Below are 7,673 nucleotides of genomic sequence, written 5' to 3' on the forward strand. Positions count from 1 at the left end.
GATTTCTCGCATGAAACTCGAAAACTATGTATCCTAAGGCATTGACTGTCATATAACAAATTAAAGCTCACATAATTCCCTACAATATTCATTCTACAACTTTTTTTATATCCGCTCTTGAAGGTGTGACATTTTTTAAAGAAAAAAATGCAATCTTCTTTTTCTCTTTTGCCATAATTTTTTTCTATTTTTGCTCTTATAACTTTTTAAAAATCAATGAGGAAAAGCCATGCTGATTATGAGCTTATAGAGCATTATATTTTCTTCAATTTGATGTATAATTTCACACTTTTACGAATTTCCCTGCACCTTTTGCAGCAGCTTTAATTTTGAGTGTGAAATCTCCAGTTTTGCAACAATAGACCAATTGACAACGGAAGTGGAAGGGAATGATTTAAACACAATTTTGATTTTGCAGCTTTGTTGAAACTAGTTAGGAGAAGAACATATCAAAAGTCCTTATTTCTAACTCATGTGCTAAGGGGATGAGGGTTGTTTAAAATTTGCATTTTTCAGCGGTTTGCTTTCACGCTCATATCTTGAGAACAATGCGTTCGACCGACATAACAAAGAATTCAAAAATGAAGCTTGATAAATTCTCTACACTTTTTGTTCAGTGGTATTTTGTGCTATTCCCAACAGTTCAGGAGATATTCGCTCTTGAAATTGTGTAATTGTTAAAATAACAGGTTTTTCCAATGTTTTGCGCTTTCAGGGCTAATTACTCTCCAACAATGCATCATAAAAACTTATGCTTATCGTGGGTTTGTAGAGCATTGAGTTCTCTTTGAAATGGTGTGTTATTTCACTATTCCAAGTTTTCCTTTCATTGTTATAGCAGCTTCAATGTAGGGGGTGAAAGTTTTATTGCTGCAACAAGTGTCAACTCAGCGGTTCCACATCTTGAACAAAAGGGATGAAGATGCGCTCTTTTGCTATGTTCACCTACTAACTAGTCTGAAGTAATCTGCAAAGTCAGAAATTGTGTCACAGACACCCCCTTCAAATGTCGTTGTCAAACGATCAATTGCTGCAGCAATGAAAATTTCACCCCCTACATTGAAGCTGCTATAACAATGGAAGGAAAACTTGGAATAGTGAAATAATACATCATTTCAAAGAGAATTCAATGCTCTACAAACCCACGATAAGCATAAGTTTTTATGATGCATTGTTAGAGAGTTATACGCCCTGAAAGATCAAAACATTGAATAAAAACCTGTTATTTTAACAATAACACAACTTCAAGAGAGGATATCTCGGGAACTGTTAGGAATATCACAAAATTCCACTGAACAAAAAGTGTAGAGAATTTATCAAACTTCATTTTTGAATTTTTGGTTATGTCGGTTGAATGCATTGTTCTCAAGATATGAGCGTGGAAGCAAAACGCTGAAAATGCAACATTTAAACCACCCTCATCCCCTTAGCACATGAGTTAGGAATGGGGACTTATGATGTGTTCTCCTCTTAACTAGTCTCAACAAAGCTGCAAAGTCAAAAATTTTGTTTGAAACATTCCCTTCAAATACATTTGTCAATTGGTCATTTGTTGCAAAAATGAAGATTTCATACTCAACACTAAATCTCCTGCAAAATGTGCAGGGAAATTCGTAAAAGTGTGAAATTATACATCAAATTGGAAAGAACTCAATGCTCTATAAGCTCATAATTAGCATCAATTTTTCCCATCGATTTTTAAAAAGTTATAAGAGCAAAAATAGAAAATATTTATGGCAAACTTATTCTTTTCGAAAATGTCACACTTTCAGGAGCGGATATCTCGAAAACTAGAAAAGATATAAAAAAGTTGTAGAATGGTTATTGTAGGAAATTATGTGAGCTTTAATTTGTTATATGACAGTCAAGTACTTAGGATACATAGTTTTTGAGTTTTATGCGAAAAACGGAAAAATTGTACCTTTAAACCACCCCCACCCCCTTAGCACAAGGGGCTAAGTGGTGGGGACTTTTGATATGTTTACCTCCTCACTACCCTGAACAGAACTGCGGGGTCAAAAATTGTCTTCCCAAGTTTTCCCTCTATACCCTTTTGAGCATTCATTTCCTGGACTAAAGGGAAAAGGGAGGAAATGAGGTGGACTAGAAGGCTACTTAAATGTCTGAGAATTATTAACCATTATTTAGAGCAAACTATTCGAGACCTCTTCAACTCCAACTAAATGCTTATAAAATCAAGTTATTTTTTTAATATTAGGTCAAAATAATGAATATTAATTAATGGAATCAAGTAATTTATTTATAAGCAGATTACTTGGAATGATTGCCTGAAAGGTTATTCTTAATATATCTTGACGAATAATTATAAACGCTAATGAAAAAATCTGGTGTGGCGCACTCACACAACTTTCCTTGCCGTTATGAAAATTGATCACCTGACGCTAGTGTTCCCGCGCATCTCAAGTCAAAGATTTGAGCCAGCTGGTGACAGGGCAATAACGCTGAAAACACACGAGGTCTGCTATCTCTTCATAATGAATCATTCAATAGAATCAACAGTTTGCAATATTGGATAACCACATTTTCTCGAATTTCGAGCTTATTTTTAATTTCAGGTGAGAATGTTACCAAATATTAATTGTAGAGATTCTCATGCTCAATCTTTTCCACTCGGAATGTTAGGATTAAATTGTATCTGAAGCCTAATAATTGAGAATCTAAAATCAAACTTAGATGGGGCGTAGCTCCTGAAATTTTTACAGATAGGGCCTATGGGACTTGTAGCAGAGCTTATCAATGACTATTCAAAAAAATCTGGTGTGGTACACTCACACAACTTTCCTTGCTCATTGAACTATAAGCCTCATTATCAAACGAGAATAATTTAGGGGAATAACATAATGACGATTGACGGCAACATATTTGCAACTACGATCAGACTACTGTATATGTGTATATACAATTGTTTTCAGAGTACTTTTTCCTTTATGTAAATTGTGAAATTCGATGATTTTTTTTGAAATTCGTCAAAACAGCTGTTCTACAGATGAAATATCTTGACTATGACTGTGTTCTTTTTATAAACTGCTCTACCTACCGTACCCACGGTATATGGAAGAAGAAAAAGTAAAAACCGTGTACCTACCTATCTCATGCACAAGAAGGAGGTTACAAAGTCCATTTCTCAAGGATTGGGCGGACCCCCCATTAGTACCCCAGGAAAAAGACTCATGTCAGTTGATAGAGCTAATAAATAACTATACAGGGTATAGATTTGAAAAAGTCGTTAGAGCCGTTTTTGAGAAAATCGTGAAAAACATGTTTTTTTTTGTAACTGTCATTTTTCTCAAGAATATTACGGAGCTCCTGCAATTTTCTCAGAAATGAGACTCATGTCAGTTGATAGGGCTTATAAATAGCTATCCATGGTATAAATTTGAAGGAAATCGTTGGAGCCGTTTTCGAGAAAACCGTGAAAAACATGGTTTTCTAGTCATTATCCGCCATTTTTCTCAAGAATATTACGGAGCTCCTGAAATTTTCCTCAAATGAGACTTATGTCAGTTGATAGGGCTTATAAATAGCTATCCATGGTATAAATTTGAAGGAAATCGTTGAAGCCGTTTTCGAGAAAACCGTGAAAAACATGGTATTTTAGTCATTATCCGCCATTTTTCTCAAGAATATTACGGAGCTCCTAAAATTTTCCCTGAAATGAGACTTATGCCAGTTGATAGGGCTTATAAATAGCTATACATGGTATAAATTTGAAGAAAATCGTTAGAGCCATTTTCGAGAAAAACATGGTTTTTTAGTAATTATCCGCCATTTTTTCCGCCATCTTGAATTGAATTTTATTGAATTTCTTATTGTCGGGTCCTCATGGTATAAGGACCTTAAGTTTAAAATTTCAAGTCAATCGGTTAATTAGGAATGGAGTTATTGTGTTCACAGACATACACACACACATACACACACACAGACCAATACCCAAAAATCATGTTTTTGGACTCAGGGGACCTTGAAACGTATAGAAAACTTGAAATTGGGGTACCTTAATTTTTTTTGGAAAGCAATACTTTCCTTACCTATGCCTAGTAGGGCAAGGAAAGTAATAGTCTATAAATTTGATCAAAATCGTTGGAGCCGTTTTCGAGAAAATTGCAAAAAACCCTTTTTTTGGCAACATTTTAGCCGCCATCTTGTATCGCATTTGATCAAAATTGTTCGTGTCGGATCTTTACATTGTAAAGACCTTACGTTCCAAATTTCAAGTCATTCCGTTGATTGGGAGGTGAGATATCGTGTACACAGACGCACATGCACTCATACACACACACACACATACAAACCAATACCCAAAAACATCTTTTTTGGACTCAGGGGACCTTGAAACGTATAGAAATTTAGAAATTGGGGTACCTTAATTTTTTTCGGAAAGCAATACTTTCCATACCTATGGTAATAGAGCAAGGAAAGTAATAAAACGTATAGAAAACATGAAATTAGGGTACCTTAAATTTTTTTGGAAAGCAATACTTTCCTTACTTATGGTAATAGGTAAAAACATTAAAAATATAATATAACTGAAGAAAATAGTAGAAAAATTGGTTCAGTAGGCTACAATTAAAATAGTAATTTTGAATTAATTGTTTCTAATTTCAAGTGGGTACCTTGATGTCAATTGGTATAATACTGTGATATAAATTATATGACCATAAAAATCATGACAGAGTTATCATACTAACCAAAATTAATAATTTGATCAAATTGTATTGTAAACTGATATTAAAACTTAACCTAAAATATATTTATACAATGATCACAGTAAACATAACCTACGTGCCCTGAAGATGTTCGAGTTATGTAAACGGAATAGCTGTGAATCATCCTTTGATTTGGTTTTTTGAAAACTTTTCTGTTTGTATTTCTCAAGAAACTCGAATATGATAATATCATATTTCAGAAAATCTATAAATTCGTAAAATAAATATTACTTATCAAGCATACTTAATTTTTGAATTCAATTTTCATCAACTGTTTAAAATCGGCGGGAATATGTTTCAAAGAAATCAAATCTTTGTGAAACACTTGTTCGTAACAAGCAAATCACTTGTAAACTTGTAGAAATTCATTGTAACTACAAGTTTACAATTCTGCTTTTGTGAAACGCTAGTAATCAGCTGTTCTCCAAAACCATGGTTGGCAACAAGACTTGTAACCTACTTGTAGCTTTGTGAAACGGGCCTCAGACCGTAGCCAGCAAGGTCACACAATATTTTATATTATATTATCCCAATCCGTCTAGTTTATGCTTTTAACAAAATAGGCCTAGGCCATTGACGGCCTATTGTCAAGAAAGCCTAGACACCAAAATCTGACAACCCTAGTTTAGTGAGCAAAATAATAACTTATTTTAATAATAAAGTAGAACTTGCAACATGTTCATGCAAGTTTATGCAAACTTGATATAAAGAGTAGGTTTGTATTTTGTATTAATTTACTACCAGGATGAATCACAAGAGAGTCACCATTGGTGACCGAGTCTAAAGCAAACTTGGCTCCAGTACACTAGAATTGATGGCCAAGCTGGTGACTCATGTGAGTCATCAGCCAGAATCTGATGTTTTGGTGGATGACCCTAGTGTAATGAGCGTTATAAGAACTAGCCTAATGCCTCGCGACTTGTTTAGGAATTTGGTTTCTCATCTTGGTGGCCTATTGTAATACAAGCCTCAAATACCCGGGTGGGTTGCTTAACCTTCTAGAAGTCGCGCTGTTGTAAAAAGTACAACAGTGAGTCACCCATGCATTCCAAAACGTTCCCCCATCACTCCACTGAGTTGTAGTATCAACCGAGCAATGGTTCAGTCTTTAGGTGCCATTTAGTCGTGACAGTGCATAAGTCGCACTGTGCATAAGATAGGGAAAGACTGTATACGGTGACTGTAAACGGACCAATAACACAGAATTGATGGCTTTGCTTGATGTACCTTATTGGGCTATGAAATGGAAATCATCGAAATGTTCATAGGCGTATAATAATCCAAGAAGATGGAAAAAGTAATTATACAATTAATTAATATGTTTTGACAGTAAACAGAGTACATAACACTTGGAAAATTGGATGTTGTAAAAAATACAACACGCGACTACTTGTGTGATTGAGTAGGGGGCAACTATCGGAAGGTTAAAACACAATCACTCAAGTTGAGTGTTTATTCTATAGGTAATAATAATAATGAGTTTCTGTTCATGGCGTGGTCATAGGCATGGCCACAAGTGAACAAGTCAAGAGCATAAAAAACTGTCATAAGACAGGTCAAGAACAAAAAGAAAAACCCGAAAGCAGCAAGCAGAAGAAGCAGCAAGACTAATGCAAAAAGTATCTACTTACAGTCTGAGGATCACAATCATAGAACTCCCTCAGAGAATAAAAGGGGTTCTCCTGAAGGAAAGCCCTCAGTCTCCTCTTCAAGACCGTCTCTGGCAGAGTCCTGGCTGAAACTGGCAGCTTGTTCAAAATTCTAGCTGGCTGGTAAATGAGGCTGCTCTGGGTCCTCCCCAATGTACAATATGGCAGGTCCAGCCTCAGCCTGCTTCTGGTGCCATGGTTATGCACATCACCCCTGGTAGGCAAAGTACGGACACTGTGGAATGCCTTTAAATGTAGAGATTGAATACAATGAGAATCTTTTCACTCACAAAAAGAGGCCTACAATGCGCTAAACATTCTGCCCCACAAAGAATCCGGATGGCCTTCTTCTGCACCAGCAGTATATCTTTTACCTCAGAGGCACCACCCCACAAGGTGATACCATATGCCATCACACTTTGAAAGAAGGCAAAGTAACACATGCGGAGATGGGCCTCTGGTACACATCTTCTCAGGCTCCTGAGCAAAAACAGCACCCTGCTCAACCTACCACAGTCTACCTGAATGTGCCCGCCCCAGGAAAGCTCACGGTCCAGAGTGAAGCCAAGCAGCTTCACTGGAGGGAAATCATATAGTACTCCATTCCTGAGGCCAAACACAATTCTTTGGGTCTTCTCGTCATTGAGAAGGAAAAGATTTGCCCGAAACCAGTTCGCAACAGCCCTCTCAGAAGCACGTATCTTTCTGCCCAGGTCAGTCATGTCACCACTGATATCCAGCATTGAGGTGTCATCAGCTTAACAAACCACAGTCCTGTCTCTGAAAAGGGCAATTTATGTCTATGTGGTGGCTAGCAAACAGTTAGGCCCTTTGCACACTGGGCCACCATCAAAATTTGATAGCATTGCACACTACAGCCACCACCACGCAGCCACAACTTGACTCATCACTAGTTAACTCATGATCAGTTGAAGAATGGACGTGGAAGAAGCAGGATTTTTGGCATATGTTGTGCTGCGTGCATGAAATCGTCGTCGCAGAGATCACAAATTTTGGATTCATCCCTTTTTACTTGACAGGAGTGCAAAGGGAACATTTTTCATCCATTATCAAGACTTAAGAAACAATCACGAAAAGTTATAATTTACCAGCTACCTCCAAAAAAATTTCTTCACATTCCGGTCTGCGTATAATTTTGAAGACATGTCCCATATCAAATTGTTTACTATTCATTACGACGACTTCAACAGACAACTGTACTGAACTTGACTTGAATTGAAACTGAATAGGAGATGATTTTGTGGTGGCTGGTAGCTGGTGGCTCTAGTGTACAATG

General features: G+C 36.6%; 1 protein-coding gene across 3 annotated transcripts in view; it reads right to left on the reverse strand.

Moving 5' to 3' along the window:
- LOC111053466 (ribosome-releasing factor 2, mitochondrial) overlaps nucleotides 1–4,841 on the reverse strand; it is a 40,985-nt gene extending 36,144 nt beyond the window's left edge. The window contains exon 1 of one of the 3 annotated variants that reach the window (XM_039426576.1): nucleotides 4,710–4,841. The gene's annotated coding sequence lies outside the window, so the exon portion shown is untranslated. Of the gene's footprint in view, nucleotides 1–2,363; nucleotides 2,390–4,634 lie in introns of those variants that run through there. The other 2 variants (XM_039426577.1, XM_039426578.1) reach the window with 2 other exon arrangements.
- Between the last annotated feature and the right edge of the window lie 2,832 nt (nucleotides 4,842–7,673).

The sequence above is a fragment of the Nilaparvata lugens genome, chromosome 4 (genome assembly GCF_014356525.2).
Source record: "Nilaparvata lugens isolate BPH chromosome 4, ASM1435652v1, whole genome shotgun sequence".
NCBI classification, from domain to species: Eukaryota; Metazoa; Arthropoda; class Insecta; order Hemiptera; family Delphacidae; genus Nilaparvata; species Nilaparvata lugens.